The sequence below is a fragment of the Panulirus ornatus genome, chromosome 34, assembly GCF_036320965.1.
Source record: "Panulirus ornatus isolate Po-2019 chromosome 34, ASM3632096v1, whole genome shotgun sequence".
Classification (NCBI taxonomy): Eukaryota; Metazoa; Arthropoda; class Malacostraca; order Decapoda; family Palinuridae; genus Panulirus; species Panulirus ornatus.
In genome coordinates, this window is record NC_092257.1 from 13619721 (window position 1) to 13636716 (window position 16996).

Below are 16996 nucleotides of genomic sequence, written 5' to 3' on the forward strand. Positions count from 1 at the left end.
AACCTAGTCAGCTTGGACTGTGGGACTCATGTTATTAGCTCTACAACCGAATACAACATGTTTACCACTAGTTTCCTAACCCAATTACAACTTCCCTCTTCCCATTAGGTGGTCTTTGTCACTAACTACCAAATCCGGCTACATTTACCTGTGTTGTACCCCCTGTAGCCACGCAGGTACACCTGTTCGAACCCTCCCCCTTTTGCTGCCTCTTTACCTCACCAATGCTTGTTCTAAAACTAACCCTTACAACACGACCCTTCACATGCATATTGATATCATATTTCCCCCCCCCCACACAACTCCCACACAACTCCCACAGGCTATTGTGGTTCCCACAATCTTGGCACTGCCTCTCTAACTCTACTCCCATATCACCAGCTCAACACATCTTGTCGTAAACCGTCGAATACAATAGCCCCGACCTCTCCTTGGCTTCCTCCCCCAACTGTTCTAAAATAACATCAACACTTCTACCACAATAATCCCAACACTTTCAGCATAATAACATTCACTCGAAGCAGCATACTTCTAACACCACTTCGAAATCGACAGCCGAAAACCATTCACCTCACATCAGCAGGGCCGTATCATTATTCCTAATCCCTTTTATCCATTCCTGTTCTCACCTCCTCACACTACCTCATACCTCCTCATCCCCCACTGCCATAGAGGTAACTTAACTGCTACATTTCTATCATTTCTACTCACTTCACAATCACCTTCGCTATAGACTTATCTAACCACCTCCTCACAATAGTCTTCCATTCCCGACTAACGCTCTGTCATCCCCACTATTATTGTTCAGACTATAAACATTCACCTCCCTGCACATCTACACTCCTCAGTGCCATCAAATGCACACTATCCACCACCTCCTCATGTCCCACATTCCCTCGCTTGTCTACCACCATCTCTCGTTAACCATCAAGGCCTCCATCCATAACCCTATCTACCTCATCCTTTTACACTTAGTCCCTCATTTCCTTACACTCGCGATCACTTTACTGCCAACCATTGTTAAAATCTGCCTCCCGCCCGCCCATCATCACCACCACCTGCACGTACCTGCAACCACCTTACAATCGCCACTACCTCACTATCATGTCCATGACTACCATAACCCATATGCACCCCCTTCGCTAAGCCCGTCTACCACATCCACATCACTTGAAAGCCTTTCTGCCCGCTAAATCTTCCAGGAGAATCTGTTAAGATCTCTCCTCAAATCTTCCCCGGTACCTCGCATTCATATCCTCATTTCAATTTGTAGACCTACGGAAATCCGCTTTCTTTGAGCTGCGCCAGATATTTCCAGGTGGCAAAAAGGAGGGGGGAAAAAAAGAGTATTTTGACGCATTTCTTATAATGATATTCGATCTGCTTTTGTGTCTTGGATTTCAACACAGACATCCACAGATCGCATCACTGGTGTCCTTGGCTTGATTGAGATTCATACACTACTTTGTCTGATACATAGAACACATCCAAAATGTATACTTTACGTATGACTGTATAAATCGACTGCTTCTATTTCTCTGTCGGCAGAAATGACAACTTTATTCAGTGTTGTTTTGGGCTGACGACAGAACAATGTAAGAGCCTCAACTTTTAATTAATGCTGGTCCTTCCCTTTGGGTGCTTTTATCTTAAGACCTGACGTGAGCAAAATGCACCTGAATTACATGACAATACGAGAAAACATTCCTTATTCTCTTGTTAATTAGTTGATGTCTAAAATAAAAGGTTAAATGATTTAACAAACAGTTTAACAAATGAAACAAATTATTCAATCTAACACTCCTTCTACATCATGTCAAACATTCACGGAATGAATCAACACTTTCTAAATCATCTAAGACTATATCTAACCCACTTAATACTCCCTCTGAACCTACTGAAAATAAATTCTTAACCCACACTTTACATAACATCTACCAGTTTCTCGAGACGTCTCAACCCCATCACATGACCCTGTAACCCAACGTCGGGTTTACATATCACATCAAGAATCCGTGGTGACGTTATTTCGGGATGGGAAGTTTAAAAAAAAAAATGATGGGAGAACCAGTATTCCCATCACATCCTTCTGATCAGGTGATGGGAAAATATCATCTCGTCAAGTTAGTTGGAGGTGATATGTCCATCATAATTTCCCCAACCCGCCTTGGCATATTCACAAGTCCTTTACATCAGAGGAGTTTTAATGGTCAGGCTAAGTAAGGTTCAGTCTCATGTTACTTCCCAACGAAACCCTTCTTCTCTGGCACCATATGAACACAGGACAATGTATTGTCAACATACAGGATTTTGAAATAGATCCTCCTGTCTGGCGGAGGAATTTGAAAACAATGACTGAACTCAAGGCGCATTCCGAGTGCTCAAAACTCATATTCAACGAGTACTCAGGGCGTTTTTCTTTAAAGGGAATTCTTAAAAAGATGATGTAGTTCAGAATCACAATATGGCCTTTAAAATGAACTGTAGATAATGCAATATCATCTCATAGCCTATCTATCTTCTATATGATATCTATCCAGGAAGATCTGGTAAAATGTGGAGTCTGGCCAAGCATTTACATACATTGCCAGAATCATCACTTATTACCAGCTCTGCGTTGTTGTTTGTCTTAGCCCTCATGACTTTCTCAGCTCATAACACCATAACATCTCCTCCTCAGAGTCTCTCTCTCTCTCAGCCTCACAACATTCCCAGACTCATATTCTGTCACTTAAGTCTCAGCCCCAAATGACACTTCCATAATGTTGGTTGTCGTGTTGGTGTGTTGTGATGGTCGACTTGGCGAGGTCATTGTCACTGCCAATAACATCTTGTTGTTGATGATGATGATGATGAGGTGTTGTGGAGATGAGACTTTGGGGAAAGTGTTCGTAGGGTACTTAACCTAACCTTCTCCTATACGCTAGGTAGAGGACGGTGTATGCTATGGCAACTGAGGTGTAAAGTACTTCTGTTCTGTGCTGAGGATATTTTGTGATAATTGTTTAATTCAGCAACATTCTCAAGTAGATATATCTCCCTACCAGTTGCTCTCAAGGTGTTTTCTGAAGTCATGCAAGAGTTTTGTAGCATTACTGACGTATAGTCAATTCATATCTACGTGATTTTGAGGTGTGGGGTTTTATAATTCGAATCTTTAGATGAAGTAGAGAATTATACAAACCTCACAGCAGAAAAAGTGAAATTAACCTTACCACTGCAACTCTTCTAAATAGAGGCATCGGGGTTGAGGCAAGAGGCAGGAAAGGAATAATAAAAGAGCTTGTGAGAGTCAGATGAGGCTAGCGTTTGAGTTCGCTGAGCTACGAGGTGTGTGAGTGGGGGTGGGTGTGCCAGTAGGAGGGTAGTCAAGAGCGCTTTTAGAGTCTGTCTGCTTTGCCTCCTTGAGACTAACAGCAACGTTCTCCTCGCAAACCTCCTTCAACCTTTCGAATGAGGACCTAGAATCGCCTCAGAGTCATGTACATTCCCTCAATCTTTCCTCACATTGCTATATAGTATATGTGTACATTATCTGAATTCGCTATGAGAAATTATGCACGGAAAAAAATTATATACAGCTCAACAGACACCATTCAGTAAGATAGTCATATGGACTGAAACATCTATTGAAACAGATTTTAAGAACTATTACCTATCCATATATCTCTTACTTTATCATATGGTCTATTATCGGTCTATAACGCCATAAAAAAGGAAAGGATAAACGTAGTAAATAAATATAACCAAGTTTTTTGAGTCAGAAAGTAACACTTATGACAGTTGATGATACGATTTTGACGGATGAAAGCACTGTCGTGTAGGTAATAACATATTTGTGACTGTAACTAACACTTGTAACACGTATGAATCCGGTTGTAACAGGTAGTAACAAGACCACGATCGATAACACCACGTCAAACTGATATAAAAGATACTGTCTATAAAATAGACATAAATATCTTGTTATAACTATCTTCTTATAACTATCTTGTTATAGAAGAACACATTCACGACAATAAGATCCAATCGTTCGCCCTAGAACTTGAGATCATCTCCATCAGAAAAGAAGATCCAATATCTCTGTCCCAAAATGATATCTCTGTCCCAAAATGATTTTGGTCGTCCCAAAATGATTTTGGTAAGAGGCCGTATAACCAACATATCGTTTCCCGTATGGGAGCCTCCAGAGGCGAGGCTTCGGGTCTTGGCTGTGGCGCGGACTGTACCACAACAATAGGGACCCCAGAGGCGATAATGTGTAGGGTATTGATTAAGGCAGACACCTTCTCCACCTCACCTCCGATCCTTCTCCTCCTTCTGAGCCTCCTACCGTATAATACCATTTGCATTTTACTTCGCTGGTAGATAGACCGAATACTGTAGCAACAATCCTTTACCACACTTACAAGCGTTTGGACGATGCGTGTGTACAGTTAAGTCAAGAAATGTAATATTGTTTGTGTTTTTCGTTTTCTAAGAAATTAAAATGTGTGATTCGTGACTTACTATGATAAACGAGAGTATTTTTTTTTTTTGCCTCCTGTGTCAATTTCCACTCCAGTTTCGTACACATCATTGATTTCGTATATGACACCATTGGTTCATATGTAGTATCATCGACTTCGTGTATATTACCATTAATTTCGTATATAACACATCGATTAAGTATAAAGTATCATCGATTTCGTACAAAGTACCATTATCAGTTATCCTTATCATCGCTAACACCTTCTTTCATTCTTCTCTCTTCTTCCTTCACTTCCTTCTTCTCCTTCTCATTCTTTTCATCTTTCTACATATTTCATTCTACATTCACTTGTCCTTCTTATCATCATTATCATTATCATTATCATTCTTTCTTATCATCTTTCCTTGTAGTCGATAAATGGGACACACTTATAGTTCCTCGTGCCACGTCTTCTACCACAGAAAAAGATTGAAATTTGGATTACACCAACACTGTACTGGACATGGGTGTGTATAACTCCTGAAAGCTGGTGCGAGTTGATTAATTGCCATCTCCCAGACCATGATATCCTAGGAGGCGAGTACGATAACTAATCAGAACTTGACGATCGAAACCTTCATGGTTATCTTTGCATGTCTGCAAGGAAGATCAAACCCAACGACGAGACATATACGGAGGAAACTACAGGAAACATATTATGGTGTTCATAGAGGATTCAGTGGACAAGGGGAGTTGAGAACACGATCGTGTTTAAACCTCCTATTGTGGATTTAGTGGGAACCCAATCTACCTTCTCCCGCCCCAACACTGGGATGGGAAACCCTCTAACACAACCTGTGTGAGGTATATTGTTGGGGGAGTAATTCTCTCGCCCCACCAATACAGACGGGTGGGTGAGTGTGAGTGTGTGATTAATCTACCCACTTGAACATGACGGTAAGAGCTCTTTAACCACAGCGGTACGAGGCCTCGAAACACGGCGCCACGATGCCTCGAAATACGGTGGTATGACGCTTTGAAACACGTAGATGCGACGCTATGAAGCAAAGCGACATGACGCTTTGAAACACGACGGTACGACGCTTTGAAACACGACGGTACGATACTTTGAAACACCATGGTACGACTCTTTGAAACACGTAGATACGACGCTTTGAAACACGACGGTATGACGCTTCGAAACACGACTATATATCACTGCAAGGAGGACAGCACGAACAGGTAAGCACGAACGCGACGGTATGACCCATAAACATGACGTTAAGTACGACCCTAGCGTGTCTCCCAGCCCTGTCTGTGACCTTTCCCGTAAGGGTCAGGTCATAAGGTCACACCATGATATACAAGAGTCGCACTGTCGCCCTTAGTGTCGTGTTCACAAGTCGTTCCGTCGAACTTTAAGGATGTAGCGTCTGAGAGTAAGTGAAACGTGGGTAGGGTCCACCGTAGACTTTTTTCGCCACCCGCGCGCGCGTTTGTTTACACCCGTAACATCGACAATGCGAGTGGTTTCTACACGTCTCGATTACCTCGCTAACTGAAACCCATTTTCGCCGATGTTGGCATGATGTGAATCATACATGAAATACACTGTTCTCTAAATACATTTCCGATGTAAATACATTTAATACCTTAGGAAATGTAATGCGCGAAAAATGTGATTAATACATCTTTTTTTCTACATGCAATTTATCTATTTTTATTACGGCTCATGTGTAAAAATAATATCATACAAAAAAAATGCTATTTATGAATGAATGAAATTTCCATTGATTATGGAAAATGAATTAAGGATAATACCCACAAATCAATTTAATGGTATGGATTCTTTACGACTTGGCCTCGTCCACAACTCCAGTGATGAATATTGTGTGGTTTGATCAGCAAGCGTATCATACGAGGGTAAACATAGTCTTCAAATATTCGCATTTATATATTCTCTTATAAGCCCTCTAGATATTTGGATTAATAAGTGATTTTCGTAGGGAGTGGGTAGGGGAATAATTGGTAAAGATATTCATGTTAGTAAACTATATGGATGAAAAAACCTATTGGCCTATGCTAATTCAAAGTTATTGGAGATTTTTCTTATATCGTAAAATCTTCTATAGATACTACAAGAATATTATTTTCTAACATCTATACATGTATTGTTTCTCTCCACGATTCTTATAGAGGATCGAAATGTTCTTAGTATTGCTACTACCATTACAGATAGTATTGTTAGGATGGAGAGACGAAGTTCTGTACGGAATCCACTGTAATGTTTTGACCTTCGCACTCACTGAGCCAGCCTGACTCTGGAACACAGATTCGAAGTGCCAGTATTCCTTTGCTGTGACACGTCTGCAGTTGACCACTGTTGACCCAAAAGTCACGTCTATTCAGCCTCTCTACTGCAGTGAAAATGTAATCATATTTACGATGAAATAGGATATATTTTCTAATGAAATATACCTTTTCACTGTAGAATTGGGTTTGATACTTCAGATATGTTTAAAAAATTATATATATTCCTCTTTGGATCCTTCCGTTATCATAATGAAATAGGAGATCATACATCTCCTGCCTCGCTACAAGGGTAAATGAAATTATCATTTAACAAAATAAAGAGGTTTCTTTTCCTGGCGTTGTGCTGATTTGGTTATCTGATAATGCCACATTATTACCGTGAGGCGACGCTGCCTTATCGTGTTTCAAAAACCATTTGTTATCAGGCTTCCCAGAGCCTTTTGATATCTAGGGGAAAAGATAATCACGTCTGTCCTTATTTCCAGGAAGCCCAAGGGAAAAAACTATCAAAAAACATATTTACTTTCTTGATGAGGATTAAAAGAACAACGTTCATAAACAATTTAATGGTTCTGGAAACGTTATCCGGGGTTGGCACACGAGCGTATCATCTTTCTAATATATCAACGATAAGTGAATTATCTCACGAAACATTTACAATTTACAGGATGAGACTTCCTCGTAGATGGCAGCTACAGCGTCTACAGGAGACCTGAAAAGTGTACCTCCTTACCTATGAGTAAATGTCTACCTGCCTACTTACGTGTACTTACGGCGAAAATCTACCAAATAGGCAAGGTTAGTACCTTGCATAAGTGGGTCAGTGGAATAAATATCTTAAACATCATTACTCTATAACTCTCACTTTTCTGTACTGATCACCAGCCTATAGCAATCAACACCTTAATTCAGTCATTCAACCTTCTATAACCTTCTATAACCATCTATAACTGATCGCACTGATCGCAATGTCCTTGTCATCCAGCTATATCAAAGGGGGTCACTTCTACAACTGTCATTGTCGTTTTACGCTACTCGTCAGTGATAGACAACTGACATTAACAGACCACCCCCCTTACCTACAGCAGGCACCTGAAGAAGACCATCCCTTCGCCTCACACAGGTCCCTGACTACAGTATGTACCTGAAGAAGACCATCCCTTCACAGCACACAGGTCCCTGACTACAGTAGGTACCTGAAGAAGACCATCGCTTCACAGCACACAGGTCCCTGACTACATTAGGTACCTGAAGAAGACCATCGCTTCACAGCACACAGGTCCCTGACTACAGTAGGTACCTGAGGAAGACCATCCCTTCACAGCACACAGGTCCTTGACTACAGCAGGTACCTGAAGAAGACCATCACCTCACAGCCCACACATCCCTGACTACAGCAGTCAATATTCTAATGGAGACGGACCCTCACATCTCACCACACATCTTTAATTCCACATTTCATCTCCTTCGAATCAGGTGTGTGTAACAAATCCACTTTGTATGCAAATGATGAAATACCTTTTTTTTTTTTGTCCCAGAGAAGAAACTTTTTATCTTAATTATAATACGGTAATAACAGAAATAATCTCTGCTAGTTCTAGCTCTATCTGGTCTGATAACATCTGTGTCTGATGATAACATTATGTTTGATGATACTGAACCATGTGTTCTGCATTGAGCGATATGCATCGAACATGGACAAATATCATAAAAAAAAAACTAATACGTCAAACTCTTTTATTCTACCCCACATTATTTAATCATCAAACAAATCCACTGATTATCTGAATTGATTGAAGGAAACATCTTTTTCAATGGTTTGGGAATATGTAGAAGAAACACATGGAATAGCAAGTTCCCCGAGATGATGTCAGCGTCATGCTGCATTAAAAAATGTTTTCTGAAGTCATTTTGCAGAGGAAAACTGTGCACAATCACGTTGCTGAGAAACGTTTTCACAGCCGTATTGATGAGAAACGTTTCAATGAGAGACGTTTTATAGATCATATGTCTTGAAAGACGTTTTCGCAGTATGAAGAAAAAATATGACAATGTGCGAATGCAAGGCGAGGAGATTTAAAGAGAGAGAGAGAGAGAGAGAGAGAGAGAGGGAGAGAGAGAGAGAGAGAGAGTATAAAAGTATTTTCTATTGAATTAGTAATTCTAATGGAAGGCTTTTACCTGACATTTGACTTTAATGTCCCTTCAGCTCACACCATTGTCTTGCTCATGGCTGAGCTGAAAGACTCTGTAATTCAAAGTCCCTTCCTTCATACCAACGTAACAAAATCCCATTTTTCCCTAACTGATGTCTGACCCCAAAGGGCTTTTTATTTATTCTCGTAGAGTTCTCGTAACGTTCTTAGATACAGATGTGAAAAGATAATTATCCAATTAATATCCTGAGAACTGCAGTTTCGCTTTAGTCATCAGGTGGACCTACTGTTAAGTCTTTTATACGCCTTTGATATGTTATTCATCTTCATTATTCGTCATTATGTGTTCCCACGTTCTCTCTTTCTCCTTTTTCATTCTCCTCCGATCTCTTTTTCGTCTTTTTCGTCTCCTCCAACTTCCTCTCCCAGCTATGCATTGTGTTAGGTATTCTTTCAAAACATCTCTCTTGTTATCTACCACCTCCGATTCCCATCCTCAAATTGTATCTTAACTTTTCCTTTCCTTTCTCGTCACATCTGACAACACTTCCCCACGCACCTTCCACCTGACTAGACATATCTTCAGCGAACAGAAGCCACAGCGAACACCTTCCCGTAAACTTCCAGGACAACATTTTCACCTTCCTATATCACAGTAGACTACGACCTGCACCAAGAACCACCACAGATATAAACATGTCCTCCTTCCCTCCCACACCCAACCCTCCTTCTGCCTACCTCACACCCCTCCCTCTGGGAGTCTTTCCATGGTAGTGTCTCCAAATTGGCTGCCTTTCGGTGCTATCTCCCGACATCTCAGAGTCCACAGCTCCTTCTTCCTTCACTCAAACGTCGGCAAAATATCTGAAATGTACTGGATATCTTGCCGGCAGTCAGTGCTTGGAATGATGGTTCCCCCTCTCGCCTTCAACGCACGTTGATGATTGGCTACAAATGAGGCCATTGTGATGTGGTGTCAATAGATTCTGTATTTCCCATTTTCCTTTTTTGCCGATTTATGTCTAATGTTCGTTCGTTTATTCGTTTGCTTGTTGGCACTGAATTCCTTGAGTATTTTAGACATTTCGGTGTAAGGGAAGTTCTGCATTTCATCTGAAGAATTCGTAAATGAGAGAGAGAGAGAGAGAGAGAGAGAGAGAGAGAGAGAGAGAGAGAGAGAGAGAGAGAGAGAGAGAGAGAGAGAGAGAGAGAGAGAGAGAGAGAGAGAGAGAGAGAGAGAGAGAGAGAGAGAGAGTGTGTGTGTGTGTGTGTGTGTGTGTGTGTGTGTGTGTGTGTGTAGGAGAAAGCTTCGGGATATGATAATGTTGATGTGTAAGTCTGCTATAAAGGTTAGGAAAGAGATCACGTTCAATACCCCTTTTCCTTTTCCCTTACAGCGTCATCTCCCTCATCGTATGGGGGAGGGATAAGCGCATGTCTCAACTGTTCCACAAAACAGGAAGGAGATAAGAGAGAGATGACCACAACACACTGGGAATAGAGAGGATATCTGTGTTATCTCATATGACCCTTGTTACTGCCTGACAGCCAATGAGAAGACGTTACGAGGAACATCGTCAAGTGCACGAAAGCAATTTGGATTTTGAGGAAGAGGAAAGAGTCAGCAGGTGTTGTTCTATTCCTCCTCTTCCTCCTCTTCCTCCTCCTTCTTCTCCTCCTTCTTCCTCTTCCTCTGCACTACCCCGACTGACCACAAGCTCAATCCACAATTCATGTTTGACCAACTGTGACTCCCTCCAGTGTGTGGATTCACGCGACCGCCGCCTTGTGGAAGCAGTACAGCCACACGAGCATCACATGGACGAACAAACTTCGACTTTGGCTGATGATGATGGTAGTGGTGGGGCGACGGGCGACCATCACCGACCCACGTGTACATATATTGGCGCTAGACGACGTATATGTCCCACACTTCCTCATCTTCACCTTGCATTAGTATCATCTCAGATGATGCTCTCAGTGTAGTGCTGCGTATATCACAATCCAAAAGCCAGGTGCCACGTGCCAGGTTCCAGGAATGCCTGGAAGGGGAGGGGATGATGCCCACACCTTTGTTATGGAATGTCTTCTTTAATGAACTTCTCAGGCTGGAAGTCTCTAAGGCCTAAGCCTACGCCTACACAAGGAGTATTTGACCCTCTGACCTTCTGCTCGTTTGAACTGAGTGGAGATGAACGGCTTAGGATGTGAATCATCATTTATTGCCTTCGTCGATCAAATCATCCTTGTGCATGAAAAAAAAAACATGCGTACGTCTATGAGAGAGGAAGAGATATATATATAGAGAGAGAAATAGAAAAAAAAGAGATAGAGCACATGCTGTAAAGGGAGAACTCTACACATGCACAGAGAGAAAAGTGACAGAGAAATCTGTAAGCTTAATAGTGACTTCACAAGAACAACATAGAAAGAGAAAGAACAAGAAAGCCAGAGAGCTTCACATTGTGACCTTCACAAGATCTATAGAGCCACTGGCTTAGGAGGGTTGCGACAAGGAGGAGGAGGAGGAGGAGGAGGGAGAGAGAGAGGAAGGGTTAGGTCTGGGAAAAAAAATAAAAGCAGGTCTCTTGGCATGATTATAAGAGCCAGGTGAATCTTCATCACAACACTATCCGTCATTAAGAAACCACATCCAACCGTTTTTGTCCTCCGGCTGATCTTCAAATCCCAAGGTAATATGTAACCCGACCTCCAGGGAAGGTCTCTTGACCTGCTCTCGAGACCGCTAGCGGCCTAGGTCATCTTCCTTGACCTCTCTTGTCCTCCCACTTGGGTTCCTCTGTCGTTGTTTTCTAGTTTTTGATAAGACTTACATTCGACATCTCGTCCCCTTTAATATCCTACCCACACGTATCCTATTTTGCATTCATATCACTTTCCACCCTTGACTGCGCCCTCTACTCCTCTCTCCCCTCCTCCCCCAGACTCCCTAGTCCCACTCCATTTCTCCCTTCTCACCTGCCATGGTCGTATCCAAGCAAAAGACCACCCACGGACCACCTATTTCATCTCTAAAATCTGAAGACCACAGAGACGGAGACACCCCCCCCCATGAGACACTGATCAGGCTTCCATTAAGCATCGTTTATTATCACAAAAAGGGTCGCTGAGCTCCTCTGACTTTCGTTCACCCATCTCCCCCCTCCTCCCCTCCCTCACCCCACCCCCCTTCCCCCACCCCAAGTGTGATTTACAGATTTATCTCTCTTTTTTTTTCCTACGTCGTCCACTGAGATGGATCAGAGAGAGAGAGAGAGAGAGAGAGAGAGAGAGAGAGAGAGAGAGAGAGAGAGAGAGAGAGAGAGAGAGAGAGAGAGAGAGAGAGAGAGAGAGAGAGAGAGAGAGAGAGAGAGAGAGACTCTCACAGTCTCACATGTGAGCAACATCCTGAGAGATGTCTGAGATGGCAGTCGTCTTCATCTGTACGAAACGATGCAAAAAAACAGAAAAGAAAAAATCTGGAAAAAAAGAAAAAAAATTCTCCCAGAATCCTTATCTTACGTCTTTATTTTCCTCATCACAAAAATCCTCTCGAGACTCACATACATAAAAAAAGAAATAACATTCAAGATCTTAAGGGGGATTAGATCTTCCCCTTTGACAATGATGGTAATATGAAATACACACCACATCGAAGGAGCTACACAAGAGACGTTGATAACCTGAGACGAACATTTCCTCACAAGATCTTGGAGTCTGAAAGATCTCTTGCGTCAACATGGTGCAATTTCCTTTTAATTTTAAATGCGTATCCCAAAGGAATGTCTCTTCTTTTTTTTCTTTCTTTCTTTACTCTCTGGTTTATACCGAGGCATCCACCTGCCTCCCCTGTGACCAAAGGGCGCAGCAGCGTCTCCTCCTAATGATTACCAGAAGCGAGACAATTACACAGGTACTGGAGATCTCTCGTTTTCTTCGATGTCTCTCGTTTCTCTCTTTTTTGGGGAAAGTCGTGGAGGGTGTGGAGCCAGACTTGAACTCGACGTCATCACTCTTGTAGGATTAGTTGCTTTGGACGACCTCGAATTCTGGTGTACGAACCCACTGGAGGAGGAGGAGGAGGAGGAGGAGGAGGAGGAGGGGTGTGTGGGAAGAAGGGGGAGGGAGGAGGAGGAGGAGGAGGAGGAGGAGGAGATTGGGGTACGTAGGATGTCTGGTTGGGGGAGGAAATCTGGGAAAGACTTCTTGGAGAACTACGACAGGAATTTAGGAGAGAGAGAGAGAGAGAGAGAGAGAGAGAGAGAGAGAGAGAGAGAGAGAGAGAGAGAGAGAGAGAGAGAGAGAGAGAGAGAGAGAGAGAGAGAGAGAGAGAGAGAGCAAAGGACTGAAGAAGAGAGATATTGGATGGAACAAATAAATGAGGTGGAAGGAGAAAGTGAGATAAAAGGAGGGATAATTACTGAGAGAACGAGTTGGGAGGAGAGAGATGGAAGGGAATGACGAAGGAGACGGGAGCTAAAGAGAGAGAAATAAATGCGTGTATGAAAGTGAAGCGATAGAGAGACTCAATAGCACGAACTGAGTAGAGACAAAGAGATACGAAAAAACGCGAAATTTAAGGCAGGTGAGTGGAAAACACGAGGGAATCTGGCTATGAGACGACTCTCATGTAGAAGTTAAAAGATGTAACATAATGAGGGAAAAGTGAGGAAGCAGAAAACGATAGAGGGTACAATAAGACGGTCGAGAAAAGAGAAGAATTCAACTGCTATATAAGAAGCATAGGCTAATGATACTCTCACTATATACTTATACACATAACGTCATCATGACCCGTGACCTTATACTGGATTCCACATGCCTCAGGCTGTTGTCTGATGATAATATAATTAGAGGTAAATCATGAGCTAATCAAAGCAGCCTTCGTTTAGGTCTAGGATCACCCCCCTCCCCACACACACACACACCGTGCCAGCTGGTGGAACGTTCCTCGTTAGTAGACGTCCACCAGTGTTGAGCAATTTGCAGTACGTATGGATGCAGTAATCTAATACCTTATGCGCTATACGTCTATGTATAGTAATATGTTACTCATAAGGTACAGAATTCGTGGTTTAAAGTACACTGTATTTTTCTTTCTTTCGTAAACACAGAATCCTTATTGGCAACAAGGTTAGTGTCACGTTCCTTCAGCTCAAGGATCTTCAGCATCACAGGTAGCCGTGGTAATATATCCTTCACCTCAGGTGTCTCACGAGTGTGTCAGGAGGTAACATTAAGTTGCCAACCCCACACACACACACACACACACACACACACACACACACGCGACATGTGGAGGTCTAAGAGGCTCTTTAAAAAGCACTTCGGTGGGTGTATGCAAATGACCCATCCACTCATGAATATCTCTCAAAAGAATCTGATGCCTTCAGCTTTAAGCTACCTCACTAAAACAATATACCTGTGTCGTCCCAGGCTCGAAATGAGAACTATTTCCATATAATCACTCCTTAGTAAGACTATTTAGATGAAAATGTTGAGTTTTCCATGCTGTACTTCTATTTTCTTTACTCCTCTCAAAGTATATTACAAGTTCATATCCATAATGATTCCTCAGAAATGTATATATATATATATATATATATATATATATATATATATATATATATATATATATATATATATATATATATATATATATATATATATATATATATATATATATATATATATATATATATATATATATATATATATATATATATATATGTGTGTGTGTGTGTGTGTGTGTGTGTGTGTGTGTGTGTGTGTGTGTGTGTGTGTGTGTGTGTGTGTGTGTGTGTGTGTGTGTGTGTATGTACATAGAAAAGCATGCGACAAAGGACGAATGGAAGTGGGTGTCATACTGGTATGTGAAATACCTGACGGCTGAATGACCATCTCTCCGGTTGAATGGCCAAACCTGTGACTCTGCCAGCAGTTAAAAGCTGACCGGCCGGTCCCAGTGGAAACCACAGCTTAAGCTGGTAATAGTGGGTAAGCTGCACCACAGCTTAAGCTGGTAATAGTGGGTAAGCTGTAGAATGTGTGGGGAAAAGTAAATTCCCAACAGAAAGATAGTCTAACCTGGATACCAGTGGATGTGGGAAAAATGGTTTTGGTGTATGATAGAATGGGAGATGGGATAAGATGAGGAGTGTGATAGGATGTGACAAATGAACTGAAATGAAGACTAAGGGTAGAATGAGGAATGGGATACAATGAACTATGAGGTGGAAAATTGGGTTAAATGAGATATATATATATATATATATATGGTGAAATGAAAAGTGAGTTAAAACGAGAGTAGATTAGAATGAGAAATGAGTTGAAATAAGAACTATGATAGAATGAAAAATGAAATGAAATTGATATGGTTGACATGAAAATTCAACAAAATGATCAACCACTCAAATATCAACTGAAGGAAAAAAAATCGACAAAAACATCATTAAATTCTTTACAGTAAGTAACGAGTTGATAGAAAACTGTCACCACATAAAAGACTCACGTGAAAGAGTGGAAAATGAAAACACCAGAACAAAAACGAGGACAAAAAATATATATTAAAGTTGAGATATTCCTCTGAGGCTGAGTCAAGTGTGGAGGGGGGGAATTGGTCCTTGTCTATATTGTTGTGTAGTGGGGGAAGGTATGATACACTCTCCAATACACAGCCTTCCCTGTTGTGTAGGGGGAGAGGGGTGTTTCCCTCCAGTTGTGTAGTGGGAGAGGATAGTCCCCAACCCCACACACCCCCTTACAGGTGTGTAGGTGATGTCCAACCCCACACACACACCTCTCCTCCCTCACCTTAAGTAATGTAGTGGAGGAGGTTCCCATCATCAACAGCCCCTTCCAGCAATGTAGTGGAGGTGGTCCCCAACAGACCAACCATCCACCACCCCTCCCTCTCTCCCTCACCCTCCTCCACCTGTCACACAGAGATCTGTCAACACATTATCGACCCGGTAACCTAACGCTGCCATGCCTGTACATTTTGACTTTGCTCTCCTACCACCATTCTTAATGTGTATATTACACAGTCTGTGTAACATATCTCATTCATAGTTATCCCCAGGATCAAAATGTCTAAGACAGATCTGTCTTAGTGGTATCCAGCACCTTTGTAAAAGCTCCTGGAAGTTAAAGACTGCATTACTTCCAGTAGCAGGGGAATGTATAATTCCTTTGGAGTGAGAAGTTCTTCAGACGACGCCAGCGTTCGCAGCTTCCCACTGAAATCTCCCACCACCACCACCACCGGATCATCAGTAAACAGCAGCAGCATCTGCTCGTTGTAAACACAGAGTTATCTGTGGGTTGGCGGAGGTGGGGCCCCACCGTCTGTCAGGGAGCCCCTGGTGACCCCCCCGGGTCAGCAATATTCCAAGAGGGAGGTCATGACGAGCCGGAGGTGGCCGGGGGACGTGGTGTTACCTGTCATTATATATAAAAAAAAAAAAAACGAACCGCCTAAATCGAAGGAAGCTCTCTCTCTCTCTCTCTCTCTCTCTCTCTCTCTCTCTCTCTCTCTCTCTCTCTCTCTCTCTCTCTCTCTCTCTCTCTCTCTCTCTCTCTCTCTCTCTCTCTCTAGGGAGAAAGCTGACGTCATTTTCTATTTTCTTCCTCTTTTTTTTCCTAAAATTTTCATCATTTCGAAAAGCTTTAATTCCTTAGTACCTTGTGATAGGTCGTGAATATCGATTTTGTGATTATGTAAATATAATTTGGTCAAGTGTGAGAGAGGGTCATTTTTTTCTTTTTTTTTGTCATAACTCAAAAAAAAATATAGATTAAAAACTGCCCCATCCTACCACCACCACCTCCAGCTTCCAAAGGAAATTATAGATTGGTATGTTCTGTTGAAAAAAAAAGAGAGAGAGAAATTCTCGTGTATCTGTTGAAAGGGATTAAATCGCAAGGCTTGAATTCTTCTGGTGATTATGTGTCTACTGAAGGCATCTGATGGTGACTGAAATGAATCGGCTTGAAAATAACGACAGAAGCTCAACGAAGAATAACGACAGAAGCTCAACGAAGAATAACGACAGAAGCTCAACGAAGAATAACGACA

General features: G+C 42.0%; 1 protein-coding gene across 3 annotated transcripts in view; it reads right to left on the reverse strand.

The window, feature by feature from the left end:
* LOC139759876 (uncharacterized) overlaps positions 1-16996 on the reverse strand; it is a 406891-nt gene that overhangs the window by 363771 nt on the left and 26124 nt on the right. The gene's annotated exons all lie outside the window — the stretch shown is intronic.